Here is a 15,273-nt window from a genome sequence, read left to right on the forward strand (position 1 = left end):
AAAGTCAGATGGCAATGGGCATTGGGAGGGAGGGGTAGAGTAGGCTGCTTGTCCTAAGGCACTCGAATTGGAACTGGGCACTTTCTCATTCAAGAGAGCCCAGTGTCACACCCAAAGCATGGCTAGACCTCTTGTACCCATTGTGAAGGATGCATCAGCTCTGATGCAGGGCTGGGCCCCCTAGAGGCAAGGAGAAGGGAACTGGAGGCCCAGGTCAGAGGCCATGCTGTCCATGAAACCGTACCCAGACAGGAACAGGAGTACCCCTCAAATTGCTGTTGACAAGAAAGCCTCCTTCCAGAGCAAGCAAGGACCTCTTCTCTTTTTAGAGGGAAAAAAATAATGTTACCAAAAGGGAAAAGACAACTTAGAACCCTAAAGATAAGGATTCAAGTAAAAACGACTAAAGCAGATTGAGCGCACACCTGTCACTGTACTGAGCTCTTGACCTGCAAGATATCATGGCAAATTTGTAAGAAAGCTGTTCACAATGGAGTTTCATTCAGTCATAAAGAAGAATGAAATCATATCATTTGCAGGAAAATGGATGGAACTTGAGAACATTGTATTAAATGACATCAACCAAACCAGAAGTTCAAGGGTCCTAAGTTTTCTATCATATGTGGATAAAAAGGAAAAGAAAGGCTGAGGGGGGGGCAGTCTCATGAAAATCAAAGAGGAATCAGTAGAATAGAGGAAAAGAGGTGGGGAGAGGGGGAGGGAAAGGAGAAATACTGGGGAATGATATTGGCCAAGTTATACTGTTCTGTTATGTACCTATACGAATGTGTAATAAATCCCACCATTGTGAACAACTATAATATGCCAATTAAAAATATGAAAAAAAAAAAGAAAGAAAGCTGATAATCATTCTCAGTTGACAGAGAAGAAAGACAGGTGATTGAGCTGGGGGCACCGGCCACAGGTCCCAGCACCAGTGAACAATGGAGCTGAGATGTGAACCCCATAGTGCGGGCCACTCCACTCTAAGGCCATACTGGCCCTGGTCCTGTGGACACCGTCCACAGTCCTGGCTCCACATCTCTACAAGCAGTCTTCGGAGTTTAATTTGGTTTCCTGAGTGGGCTTTCTTCACAGGGAGAGTGCTTTCTGGCTATAAATTATTAAACTGACTTCCTGTTGCAAATCAGCCTCCTGTGAGTTTAGACTGTGGGAGCCACTTTTTCCAGATCCTGAGAGGCCCTGGAGAAATAAATTCCAGAGGTTCCCGATGGACAGCCTAGGGCAGAGTCCAAAGTGGGAGCCAGCCTGCTGACCGCCACCCCCAGCCCAGGCCCAAGAGCCAGGGCCCAGGGCGGGTAGGAGTGAAGGACATGCTTCCTCTGGTCCCCACCCCAAGCTCTACCCAGGAAGATTTGGGGGAAAGGACCTCAGGCGGGTCCTCCTCTCCAGGACCCCTCCCTCCTGGCCTCCACTCAAATTCTTTACTTGGCTGCTTTCCTGGGAAGAGGGGAGAAAAAGAGAAGGAAAAGAAAAGAGGAAATAGAGGGGAAACCCGGAGTGGCGAAGAATGTATCCGTCTGTGGTTTGGCAGCAGAAAAAGGTATGGGGGCGTCCTCACTCCCCCACGCAGGCCTAGGGCCCCTGGAAATCCCCACAAGGGCTTCTCCCAAGGCAGGCAGGGAAGGCATCTTCCCACCACCCATCCCTCACCACTTGGGGGGCCAGTTTAACCAAACTCTGCACAAAGATAAAATTGAGATGCAGATTCCTTCCCTTTGCTCTGAATACAGCAGATTGGATACGGATTTTCCTCTTTTCTTCCCAGTTAGACCGACTGGGGCCCAGAGGGAAGGTTGGGACCAGATGGGGGAGGGGTAGAAGAGGCTCAGAAAGCTCCGGAACCTGGAGGGTGAGGGTGTGGGGATGCCTTTTCCCTGCCCTTTCCCAAGGGCAAGCTCATTCCTGCCTCTGAATTCTGGGCCCTGCTAAGGATGGGGGCTGGGCTTTCCTCTCTTCTGTACATTCCTAGAAACTTCCAAGTTATGCATTTGTCCCATCAGTTTTTGGAAGTCCTTCCTGCAGTCGCACCCACACCTTTCTGAGTGCAATTAAACCCAAAGGGACAAGGTGGGGAGGTGGGAGATAAAAGAAAAATGTGATTACAGAAAGTTTAACAAGAGGGGCTCTTACCGGCCATTCGCAATTGAAGAAACTGAGACTTTGGAGAGAATGTCCAGTTTAAGATTAGATAGGGAACTAGTGGCAGAGCTGATACTAAGTAATAACAACAACCATGTTATTATGTATTAAGTGGTGCTCTGTGTTGTCTGAAGTGTGTCATTTTAATCCACAAGAACCCCATGGATTAGGCAGGTACTACTGTCATCCTCATTTTGTAGATGGGGAAACTGAGGCACAATCCAGTTAAGTAACTTGCAAAAGGTCAAACTGGCCGGGCGTGGCAGCACATGCTTATAATCCCAGCGGCTCAGGAGGCTGAGGCAGGAGGATCATGAGTTCAAAACCAGCCTCAGCAATTTATCGAAGCTCTAAGCAACTCAGTGAGATCCTGTCTCAAAATAAAATATAAAAAAGGGCTGGGCATGTGGCTCAGTGGTTAAGCAGCCCTGGATACAATCCTCAGTATCAAAACAACAAAAAAAAGTCAACTGGTAGATCTAAACCCAGAGTTGGTCTCAGCATACCACACAGAACTCCGCCATTCAGAAAACAGCTTTAGGACACAAAGCCTTGAGAATGGAGCCTGGGCCACCCCAGGGATCCTTGCAGGAGATGAAATCTCCTGAGCACTCTCTACAGTTACTCTGCACTCAGGACATGGGGACCAAAGGTCAGAACTGAAATCCAAGTCCAGAACACACAGGGAGTGTTCCCCTCACTTGGGAAAAGGGACAAGTGTAAATGTCCTGAGGACAGCTTTGTAGGAGAAGGCGGGCCTGTGCAGGAAGGAGTACCAAAGGTGCAGGGACAGACCTGATGAGGAAAGGACATGGCTGAGGGCCACTGCCAGGCCAGGCCTCGCACAGCTGCAGTGTGGCCTGAACCAGGTGAAGAGCGTGAGCGGTTCCTGCCTTGCACAGATGGGCACCACCATGGGCACGGCGGTGGGTGCCACCAAGGTGATATGATGATGAGAAGGGTTTCATTTCCCGTTTCCCAAATGTTCTGTAATATTTTATTGTTTTTGCAAGGAAAATAAAACAAAGGAGACTTGCCTACTTTAATTACTGGAATTAAATGCTGAGGACGTTGCCAAACACACACCCGCTTATCTATTCATTAGAGCGGCCTCCTGCCTCCTCCCCACGGGCAGGCGCTCGCCACGAAAACATTCTGCTATCAGATATTCTGGGGCTGTGTAAAATGGAAACTGCCTTTGAAAACATGCCTACAGCTCAGAAACAGATGCAAATCCAGTGACAGGCTTGCCTTTTCCTGAGTTTCCCGGAAGACTCCCTCACTCAACGCGAACCTTCGCAGGGGGGGGGCCATTTCTATTCCCTGTCCTGAGCAACGTCCAGAGAGCTAGTCCTATCATCCAAAGAGCTCCAAAAGAGATGGGTGGTGGCACAACAGTATGAATGTCCTTCATGCCACTGAAGTACCCTTAGCAGTTCAAACGGGTGGATGGGAGTGTAAAATTTACCTGGTAGAGACACCAGGTAAAACAGATGGCAGTTACTCAAAAAATTAAATGTAGAATTATCCTATGATTCAGCAGTTCCACTTTTGGATTTGTATCCAGAAGAACTGAAAGCAGAATATTGAAGAGATAGCCACCTCCATAGCAGCATTATGCATGATAGTCAAAAGGTCAAGCATCCCCCAAGAGATGGACAAATAAATGGATAAACGAATGAGGTATAAATGTACAGTGGAATATTATTTGGCCTTTAAAAAAGGAGGAAATTAGCTGGGTGTGGTGGCACACACCTGTATTCCCAGTGATTTGGGAGGTGGAGGCAGGACAGTGGTGAGTTCAAAGCTAGGGTCAGCAATTTAATGAGCTCTATGAAACTTAGTGAGACCCTTTCTCAAATAAAACATAATAAAAAGAAGTGGGGATGTGGCTCAGTGGTAAAGTGCTCCTGGGTTCAATCCCAGGTACACACACACACACAAAGGAAGAAATTCAGAAGCATGCTACAACCTGGATGAAACTTGAGGGCATTATAGAAAGTAAAAGAAAGCAGTCATAGAAAGATTACTACTGTGCAGTTTCACTTATATGAGGTATCAAATCCATAGAGATAGAAAGCAGAATGGTGATTGCCAGGTGCTGGGGGCAGGGGAAGTTATGGTTTGATAACTTCCATTATGCAGAATAAACAGAGCTCTTGAGATGAATGGTGTGATGGTTACGCAACAATGAGTGTTCCCAACTACTGAATTTTAAAATGCCTAAGATGACAAACTTTATTATATACATGTGTGTATATATATATATATATATATATATATATATATCATTACTATACTATACATATGCATATATATTTAGTATATGTATATATACTGTAAATCAACTTTTAAGAAGATCTCTTAAAATACACTGGGCTGAGATCCCTGGAAGTGTGCTAATGACCCATAGATGACGGGGTCTTTTTTCTCCTCTCACTCAGTCTTCACCCACTGCCATCCCCTTGCCCTCCCTCTGTGCGCACTGACTCCTGACCAGTGGGTGAAGCCAGCTCTTTACTGCCCATCCCCACCTTGACCATCTAGCTGGGGCATCAGGAGATGGAGTGAAGCTATGGGCATCCAAGACAAGGCCCAGGAGAGGCTGAAACCACCCACTGAAGAGGGAGGACTCTAGAATCCATGGCCGTGTGATGAGGCAGGCATAAGAGACACAGACAGGTGTGGGCAGGGCTGCCTGATGGAGCAGGAGGCTGCCCAGTGGATTCCTTTCCTGTTGCTGCTGACACAAATAACCATAGACCTGGCGGCTTACGACAGCGCACGTTATTATCTTACAGTCCCATGGGCTAGAAGTCTGCCCCAGGGCTCACAGGGCTGAAGGCAAGGTGCTGCCAGGCAGCTCACTTACCTGGGGGCTCTAGGAGGGGATCCCTCTCCTTCTCTTCTCCAGCTTCCAGAGGCCGCCCATGCTCCATCATCAAAGCCAGGAGCATCACCTTTCTCTAACCTTCTCCCATAGCTAAGCTCTGGCTCCCTGGGACCACAACGGAGGAAGCCTGCCACTGTGAGGACCCATGGGATTGCACGGGGCCCACCCAGTTCATCCAGCAAAACCCCTCCACCTCCAGGTCCTTTATGGAATCACATCCACAGAAGTCCCTCCTGCCATGTAAGGTGACATATTCACGGTTCCGGGGATAAAGCCGGGGGCCTCTTTGGAGGCTGTTATTCTGCCTGCCACACCCACCACAGGTCTCGAACCCCAGGGTAAACACCTTTCTGGCATCCAGAGAGTCATCTGTGCCTGAATTTCTGAGAAGGAGGAGCAGTGGTTGATAACCGTCCCCAGCAAGTTAAGTCACATGCTGACAGAGAGGAGAAAAGGCCACGGTCGGGGAGGGAACAATCAGGGAACGTGGATGTTCAGCCAGGGAGAGGGAGGACCAGAGATGCAGAAATAACAGGCACAGGAAAGTGTGACAGTCTCCTGTGGGAAAGGGACTGCCACAAGGGGGAGGTTATAGGAGAGACCTTACAGGTGAACCACACTGCAACCGAAAATTCATGAACACTCGCAAGAGAGTTATTCCAAAGGGTGATCATTATTCACTTCCCCAAAGGATTTTCCAAAGCATTCTCCAAGTAACAAGTTGCACTGTGTTCTTAAAATAGGATTTGCACCCGATTTTTCAGTAACACATAAAGGGATGCTTGTAAATCTATGGAAATGAAGTGAGACCAGTAACATCTGCTGATTGCCTTCTGTGCTGCCGGTGTCACCGGGAGACGGAAGGAACCACCGACTGGGAGACGGGCTCCGTGCACATGCGCGCACACACAAGCACACCCGTGGAAATCATCCCACTAATTCCTCTGGGCATTCCTACACTCACTTCACATGAGAACAAACCAAGGCTAGAGAAGCGAGGGACAGGTCCTATCAAGGAACCGAGTCTGGAGCTGGCCCAGAATTCTCTCTCGCTCCAAAGCCCTCTGTTCTTTGGCCCCTCCATAGACGGGAGATATTTTCAAGGCAACAAGGAGTTTCATGTTCGTGTCAGCAACAGAAGCTGCAGTCTGACACTCACGCTCATGGGGTGTGAACACAGAACATTCAGGGAGGTGGCTTTCCTAGTGGCCATTTCTGGGGTGATACTGAAACTTTCAATTAGGGACAAGTCTCTCTCTTTGGAGAGTTTTTAGGGCTAAGACTCCAGGAAGAGGTCAAAATGCCACGATGGAGTGGTTGACTTCACATCTTGTTGGGGAGCCAGCTGTAGTGGGGGAGGAGGAAGAAGAAACCCAGGGCACAGAATAAGGGCTTTGGCCACGTTTGACTTCCCTGGCCACATGTCCTTCTGGAAACACTACTCGTGCTTCAAAACAGGTGACGCAGAGAAAAATGCCAGGAGGTAGTTAGTGGACCCTCTGTCTGCTTCTCTGTCATCATACGTCCAGGTCCCCTCCAACCTCCCTGTTGGCCCTAACTTTCCTTTCTGATTCTTCCTCCCAAATGTGTGGTTCTCCAAGGTTCTTTTCTCAATTCCCTCTTCCCTTACCCTGGCTCCTTTTGAGTGGCTTCAGCCCCCATCTGTCCACTCTAGGCAGGGCTCTCACTTCCCCTGCTCCATCAGCTACCCAGATCCCAGCCCCTCTTTCTGGAGGACTCTAGACCACATGGCCACCTCCATCTCAGTGTCAGGCACGCGGGCATTACTGGCACAGCCTGCCCCACATGAATTTGTCATCTCTCTGCTCTCACCTGCTCCTCCCACCTTTCCCACTTCTGCCAGTGGCCCTACAACCCCCTCTGGGGTCAGGATTCACATCTCAGCGTTCCTAGGTTCTCCTGGCCGGCATCTCCCACACCCTGTCCACTGTCAAGTCCTGTAAGTAACTTGACCCTCAACAGTGGTTTCCAAACTCTGATGTCCTCAGGACTGGCAGGTAACACAGGAGCCAAGCAGATGGGGTGGGGGCCATGCAGCCTCCTCCTCCAGCTGATTATTGTGAGGACACAGACCCAAGCCTGTTCATTCTTATAGAAAATCCACACATCTGAATTTGCATCAAATTCCCTCATGTTTAAATGCTGGCGACCATTTGCATTTTTTGAAATCCTTACATGCACCAAATAAAACATGTCTGTCTGGGCCTCTAGACTTCTATCTGTCTCCCAATGGTCCTTTTCTCTGTTCCCACTCCAATATGCTAGTATGTCCACATCTCCCTCCTGGGCAATGGAGGTGCTCTGGAGGGTCTCCCTGGCTTACTTTCTCCCCCCACTCTCCACTGGTCTCAGGCTCTTCAGCTTTCAACTCAAGGCCCTCCCCAGGTGGAGAGAATGGTAAGGTACGGGAGATGGAGAAGAGAAGGCTGATGCCAGTCAGGGTGACAGAGCCATTAATTAACAGAGTTAAACATCTGGTGTTTAATTAACACCCTTCCTCTGCTTTCATTCTCCCTCCCATTAACTTTCCCAGGGGGCTCCACGGTGGGTAAGCTGAGCAGAAACCAGGAGAACTGATTCCTGGCTGGGTCAGGGGAGGGATGGAGAGGGGCCTGGGCTTAGTCCCTCTGTGCTGAAGGACAAGAGGACAGTAGCATAGTTCTCTGAGAACAGGCTAGGGAGAAGCAAGTTTGTCTTTCAGCAAGAGGGACTATGATTAGCCCAGAAATTTCTTGGGCAGGAGCTGGGGCCAGAGGCTTGGTGCCGAGGTTTGTACAAGGAAGTCCATGGCTCTCCTGTGGCTAATACTGCTGGTTGCCTCTATGATATTATTCTCCATTGTCCTCGATAACAAACCCCTGGTCACACAGAGGGGCCACATTCCTACCCTTGTGGGACTCTTTTCTCCCTAGTCTCTTCTGCAGTCATCGGTGCTCATGTGCATGTTCTGGCCAGTGAGGAATAAGCAAAGATCTTCTGTATATTCAGGGAAGGTGATGACCATCCTTAGGAGAGAATAGGCTTAGTGGGCATCAATCGCTTTCCTCTCTCTACCTCCTGCCTTGCATTTGAGTGTGATGTCTTGAGCAGCAGCCAGGATTTAACCATGAAAGAAGGCAAGAGTCAAGTCAAGAGAGTCACAGAATATCCTCATGCTGTTGAGACAGTGAGCCAAGACTGGAGCCCTGGGATGTGCAGACCCTGGATATAAGGACAGCAAAGTGGACCTCAGCATGGGCAGTGGAGGTCTGAGGGAGGCCCCTCAGTTTTGCCACCCCAGCACCAAACACAGAGCTTGCTGTGCAGTGAGAGTTTAGTTAACACAGGTTTGTATGAATAAATTCATGAATGGAAGGATGTGCCACTTCTTGGCACAGGTGTCCCAGCGATTACCAGCTGGTAGGAAGGAACTCTAGAAGCTACCTTGAATCCAGCTGATTCAAGACCTACCCTTGTTAGACATCCAGCCATCCTGGAACAGTCTCTCCTGCAGAAGTTCCCCCACCCCAATTCCCCAGTTCCTGTGATGCCCACCAACCCTCTTAATGGGCACTTAATCATACCTCCCTGATGGCCTCAAAGCTGGTTCCCTGGTTTGATTCTAAGCCCCCTGGAACAGACATCACCATCCTTTTTAAGCCCCAGAATCTACCAGTGTCTGGAACACTGAAGGCACTTGAGAAATGTTTCCATTTGAGAGACGTGCTTGGGAAGGGTGCTAAGAGGTTGACGACTTAAAGGGCAACTCAGAGAAGAGCTCCCTCGCCCCCCCCCCCCAAGAAAATAGTCCCTAGATGTCTACAGTACGGCCTGAAATTTCACTATTTGACATGGACTACTTTGACAAGGTGAGTCACCTCAAGTAAACAATTGGCCACTCTGAGCCAGTTTTATATAGGAGGAATCGTAATAATAAGACCTGTTTCACAGTGCCATTGTAGAATCAAGTCAGTATGAATACTCAGCGTAAAATGATCATTATAATAAGGCTTTAAGAGTGATTAGTCTTGGAAGAATCATCTCAGGAATTATTCACCTTGGAATACAATCTCGTAGAGTACAGAGTAGTCAGGAAGCTTAGATTTCCCTTTCCCAACCACCTCACTGATGGCCTCTATTCTATCTTCAAAAGTATGAAAGAAATATCTTGAGTGCCATTTCACAGAAGAAAGAGAGGTACCAAGTGTTGCAGGTGCTGTTGGTACCCCACCCGGCTCCCCACTCCTGGGCCAGGGCACCCTTCCACTGCCACCGCCGAAGTTGGCTGTTCATGTCTGTGCAACCTTCTCCAGAGGCCTGCCTGAAGCCTAAGGTGCTCTTCTCCTCAGGCACACCCAGGAGACAACACTCCAAGGACCATGGGAATAGAAGAGTAGAACCCCCTGCGCCCCCCCCCCCCATGTCACCATGTATGCAAGTGTGACAAGTTCTGTGGCTCAGGTCATGCTCAGGGCTCCATGTGGAATCAGGCAGCCTAGCTTCTCCCTGTGCTGCACCTGCTTCTTCACGTGGTCACTCCCCAGTCAATCACCTGCACAAGAGTCCTGGCACAGGCTCTGATTCTGAGGAACCTGACCTAAGACCAGCCACTGGGGGCCTCTGCAGATGAGGTAGGGGAAGGACAGGCTGGTGTCAGGACAAAACTGCACACTTCTCACTTGGCTCCGATTCTGCCAGCTCACCCTGTGTGCAAGAGAAACCAGGTACCCAGACCCAACCCTCAACCCACCCAAGGCTGTGGCTTTGACCCCAGCTGGTCTGTATCTGCGTCCTCCCTGCACTCCTGATCTCCCCGCTCCTGGTCTCTCCAAGGAAATGTGCAGATCCCCTCCAAGGCCCAGAAATATTTTTCTGGAAAGCTGTAAATCCAAAAGTCAATTGGTCTCCATGTCACCAGATTATCCGGATGGGCCCCCAGGAACGTTAAAGTTCACAGACTCACAAAGTATTAGTGTAGAAAGGGCCTTGGGAGGCCATGGAACTCCCCTTTACAGTTTAATGTGGATTATACTTCTGTGACTGTGCCTCTCCCCTCTCATAATTATGATCATTTTGGTCTGCTTTATCCTCCTCTAAACCACTTATACAGCTAAACAGAGTCAGAAAAGCATGAATGCTAATCCCCCACCCCAGGCCCTTTTTTCAGGATTGGTCTCCCCAGAGGCAACGAACCTGAGTCAGAGAGAGATGGTAGCCCTGGTGTGAGGGTCCAGGTCCCAGGAAAGGCAGGAGGAGCAGCTGTTTGCCCTCTAATGTGCCCCCCCCACCCTCCCAACACAGTTGGGAATATATTCTTTGGTAAAAAGGGGCAGGGGAAAACCAGTTCAATTTGGATCTCCCTGCTGTTAATCATGCCTTATGTGGGCATAATCTGAGGTAACCCTGTCCCTCCTCCTGGCTCCAGGCAAGACAGCTCCTCTCTGTCCAAGGTAGCTAGATTGCCAGGGGGTCACTTTATTGCAGCCATACTGCTTGGTGACCTCAGCAGTGTCTGGTACCCACCTCTGCCGGGATGTTCTTGCATCTTCTCTGCTGCATGAGCTAACCTTTATCAAGGTTCCCAATGAATGCTCTGGGCCTCAAGTCTTAGGAGAGGTCACTGTCTCTTTGAGGAACCCCTGTTTTCAGCCTTCCCTGGTCTTCTGGCCATTAATTATTGCTTCCTTCTGATTCCATTTGTCCTCAACAATGATCCCACATTTGCCAAATCCCAGATACCAGGCCTTCTGATGAAAATACACAGTGTATGCACTCTAATAATTATAATTATATCTAGGCTTTATTGCATTCATTTTTCTAGGACAGACAGTGTGCTAATTGTTTTATAAACGTGATCTCATTTTATCCTCACCATATGCCAATAAAATAAAGAAGCTTTTCTGCCTTTTTGAAGATGAGAAAACTGAGGCCCAGAGAGATTGGGTGGCTTGTCCGGGTCACATAGGAAATGGCAGGGCGGGATCTGCCTTCAGGTATATGGATGCCAAGGCCCATGCTCTTAGCCAGCCTGCTTCCCACCTCCATAGAGGGCTGCTGAAGAGATGGATCCCTCCGGGAAAAAATGGGGAGGCTTGGTGCTCACTCTATGGAGGAGGAAGCTTCTCGGCCCAGCTCAGCTCCTCTCACTCCGAACAGAGCTTCCTCCCTGTGTCCTAGTCCATGCTGGGTTCTGGGTTCATTTTCTTCATCTCTCAGGGTCAGAATGCCTGCTGTTGTCAGGGGCTTTGATCAGGATTCTCTATTCCAGCTTCAAAGGACAGCTGCTGGCTCCACGCCCATTCTGCTCCGCCCCCCAAGACACACAGCCCCAGGGTCCTTCCTGGAGCCCACCTGCCTTGATATTTCCTTGCCCCACTGAGCTTCTCACTGCTGTGGCCACCAGAGTCACCAGCCCCTTCTGCTCCCTCACTCTCACCAGCATGGAGAAAGTCACTGCTCATTAGCTGTGCCAGCGCCGGGGGTGGCAGAGAGCAGCGAGGCAGATAATCCAAGGTAGTGGGGAATGTAGAAATCTCTATGTGGCTGTGGAGGGTATTTTTGGACTTACTGTTGAATGTGGGTGTGTGTGATGTGTTGGGATTTCACAACACTTCAAACCAAATTCTGAAGCTAAACCAGCAGGACCTGACTGCTGCTTTTAGGAATTAGAAAACTGGCCACCCTGCTCCTATTTCCTGCTAGGTTGGGTGTCTAGGTGTCTCAGGCTGATGTCCAGCACCAGTTGAGACAGAGCAGCTCTCTCTCTGGGAGACGGACCCACACTTGCCCCTGACCCAGAGTTCAGACTGCAAATGCAGATGCCTACAATGACCAGGCAGCCAGGTGGGGTCGCGCATGCCTATAATCCCAGCAACTCAGGAGGCTGAGGCAGGAGGATCGTAAATTCTAGGTCAGCCTGGGTTACTTAGAAAAACCCTGTCTCAAAATGAAAAAGGATTGGGGATGTAGCTCAGTGGTGGAGCACCACTGGGTTCATTCCCTAGTATTGCAAAAAATAAAAAAAATAAAAAGACCAAGCAGTTAATAAGTGAGGCCAGTCAGTGAGACACTGAAAGGAATGGGGAAATGAGATAGGATCCTCTTCAGGAGGCCACTGTGGATCCTCAGATTGGCTGTGCTTCAGCTCCAGCTGATGAGAGAGGCCAAACAGAACACATCTGTGGAAGAATTCAGTCCAGTGACAGATGGTTTGTGATCTCCAGCCTGGAGGTCCCCACACTCTGGGCATCTGAATTGCCTGCAGGGCTTGTTATGGCAGGCTGCTGGAACTTTCACCCAGTTTCAGGATGGAGCCCACAAATTTGCATTTCCATCAAGTTCTGGATGCTGATGGTGGAGGGGCTCCACTCTGGGAAACACTGTTCCAGCCAAGCAGCGCAGAAGAAGGGAACTTCATGGTTTCTGTACCTTCTCATATTCTCTAGCTTTTTTTCAGTGTATCAATTCAAGAGGTAACTATGTCCTTAAGCAGTTGAAAGTCAGAGTCCTCTGAAGTAAGGGTGGGCATACACTTACTGTCAAGTGTTGGAAGATTCCACAGACATCTCATTCAGTTGTCACAGCATGACCACAAGGCAGGGATGATGGCCGCCACTTGACTGCTAAGGACCCCAGGCATGGAGATATTCATGACTTGTCCAAGATCACACAGCTAGGAAGTGACAGTTCTGGGACTGATGTCCCCATGAGACAAACTCCAGTGTCCTTGATTTTTTCATCCACCAAATTTCACCGAGAAACAGGGCCCACAAAATACACCTCTTGCCCAGGTTGAGCAGAATAGGCCTCTCGTTAGGGGCCCTTCAAGGTTTGTCCACCAGGGACAATTCTCACAGGAAAAGTTGGGTCAAGAGCCAGGAGGTTTGGGGAGGGGGACCGTTCTTTACCTCCTTCCAAAGAAATGGATCAGCCAAGAACTGGTCCTTGGTTACTTCCCTATGGCCTATAATTCCCAGAAGACAAGATGGGCTGGTCATGGGCCAGCACAGTGCCCTAGACATTCCATGCCTGGAAGCCACTCCTGTTCATGGTACCTTAGTCCTTGGGAATAAATCAGAGCAAGAGGGGAGAACTGGCTAATACCTGCAAACTCTTAAGGGCAGGGGCCATGTCTGTTGGCTCATTGCCATATCCCTAGCCGCTAACCCAGTGCCTGACATGCAGTAGACATTGTATTTGTTGAATGAGAGGATGACAGAATGCTGGAACAAAGGGTAGGGACTCTTTGCTCTTGGCCGAAGGGACTTTGGATAATGTGCCCACTCATGGCTGAAAATGTAGACACTCATAAAAAAGGAGGAGGATGGTGATAACTCGGTTCAAGGTAATTTATCAAGAACATTTTCCGAATCCATCACGGGTGGAGAAATGGAGATTTGAATAGGTCTGCTGAGAGCTGGCAAGAATAATGTCTTATTCACCTCTGCATCCCCAAACCCTGTGTCTGCTGAATGAATGAATTTGAGTCTCCTGCCCTGAATACCCAGCAGGGAAGGTGTTCACACTCCGCTGCGTAGTTGGTGGCTGTGTGCCCCTGGGCAGGACATCCTCCCCAAGGTTTTCAGGAAGGCGGGTGGGGCAAGGGGAGCAGGCATGGACTTTGAGCAGGAAGCCCTGGTGCCAGTCTTGATGCCAGCCACCCAGAACAAGTCAACAGACACAATCCCAGCAGGAGGGCAACGGTGCTCTTAATAATGATAGCAACAACAACTGCAGTAATAAAGATGATTTCACAGACTTGTGCTGAAGATGAAATGCTTGTGAATGTAGCAACACTGTAAATAGAATAGGCACTCAACAAATGCTTCTTGACAAAATGAATCCACTGACAGATCTGCCAAGCTGGATATGTTTGAAAGGAGTCCCTGACCTCTCCAGCAGGAAGTTCTCCCACTGTCTGACTTGCTTTTGCCTGTTGCAACTTAGCCTTTTTTTTTTTTTTGAGGTAATGGGGATTGAACCCAGGGGTGATCTACCACTGAGCTGCATTCACAGCCTTTCTATTTTTATTTTGAGACATGGTCTTGCTAAATTGCTGAGGTTGGCCTCAAACTGGTGATCCTCCTGCCTCAGCCTCCTGAGTCACTGGAATTACAGGCATTCACCACTATGCCCTGCCATTTAAACCTTCTCATCCAAGGTGGTGGGGAATAGGCCAGCAGGTAGTGGGACCTCTCAGCACCACTGATTCGTGCTTTCTTTCCAGGAATCCAGCAGGAATGGGCTTGCTGGTATCATGCACTGATGTCATGGAGAGTTTGTGCTGACTTTACTTATGATATGTCCAAACCAACACAAGTCCAAGCCAGTGGTAACAGGAATGGCTGTGCTGCCCCTGTGAGAGACATACCAGCCTTTTCCCTGACTTGTCCACGGCTGGTTCTCACCCTCAACCAGTTATGTGTGCATAAAACTCAGCTGGGGCCAGTTACCCCCAGAGTTTAAGTCAAATAAAAATTATTCTTGGATTACACCCTGTTTTTCATGATCTGTGCCATGGTTTGACCTTATCTAGCTCTTTACTCAATCCTCTAGCTCCAGATGGCCCCACAGATGCTACTGGTCTAGCACTGTGGGGGGAGACTCCCATCTGAGTTTGTTAGAGTGGTTGGGATATTGAACTGGGTGCAGCATAGGTGACCCAGCAGAAAAGTAAGGGTCAGGTATCACGCATGTCCCCTTCAGATCTTCCTAAGGGCCTGCAACCAGGTTGCCATACTCCCATTTAATAGATGAGAAATTGGAGACCTTGGGAGCAACTGTAGATCCAAATGGTCAGAGTGGGAAGTTACGCCCTCCCAGATTCACCCTCCTGTTGGCACCCTCTCCGTGCTCTGTGACACCCCTCTCTTTCCCAATCAAGCCTGAATACAGATCTGAGCAGTCTGGGATTAAGGGCTTGGACACTGTGGGAGAGCCTCTAATGATTAATGACCGGTGATTCAGAGTATCTATACAGCTGGTTTTAGAAATATAAAAACTAGAAATGATGGGTCTTAATGGTCCCCAGAAAGTCATTCTTGATACCCTTTTTGGGAAGTGAGCAGTATGGAGCAGGAAAGAGAAATGATAGGCACCTAATGCATCTGGGCCCTGACTCCCCACTCCAGCTCATGTTCAGGTTAGGTTTATGTCCTTCTCTCCCATCTTCTCTGAACAGCTTCCTGGTCTTGGGGCTCCCAGGACCCCAGTGCTTT

The 15,273-nt window shown here is 49.1% G+C and overlaps 1 protein-coding gene and 1 long non-coding RNA gene across 4 annotated transcripts in view; one reads left to right on the plus strand and one right to left on the minus strand.

Annotated features, from left to right (window-relative positions):
• Positions 1 to 15,273, minus strand: part of Sema5b (semaphorin 5B) — a 116,385-nt gene that overhangs the window by 47,611 nt on the left and 53,501 nt on the right. The window lies entirely within an intron of this gene.
• On the plus strand, positions 1,236 to 14,547 carry LOC124101851 (uncharacterized). 2 transcript variants are annotated; one of them, XR_006854718.2, is made up of 3 exons: positions 1,236 to 1,564; positions 5,147 to 5,301; positions 14,283 to 14,547. It is a non-coding gene; the product is annotated as an uncharacterized LOC124101851 (long non-coding RNA). The 2 variants fall into 2 exon arrangements; XR_006854717.2 differs by having other exon boundaries at positions 5,147 to 5,296.

The sequence above is a fragment of the Marmota monax genome, unplaced genomic scaffold, assembly GCF_021218885.2.
Source record: "Marmota monax isolate L192 unplaced genomic scaffold, Marmota_monax_Labrador192_F-V1.1 WCK01_AAM20220418_F8-fsc00052, whole genome shotgun sequence".
Lineage (NCBI taxonomy): Eukaryota > Metazoa > Chordata > Mammalia > Rodentia > Sciuridae > Marmota > Marmota monax.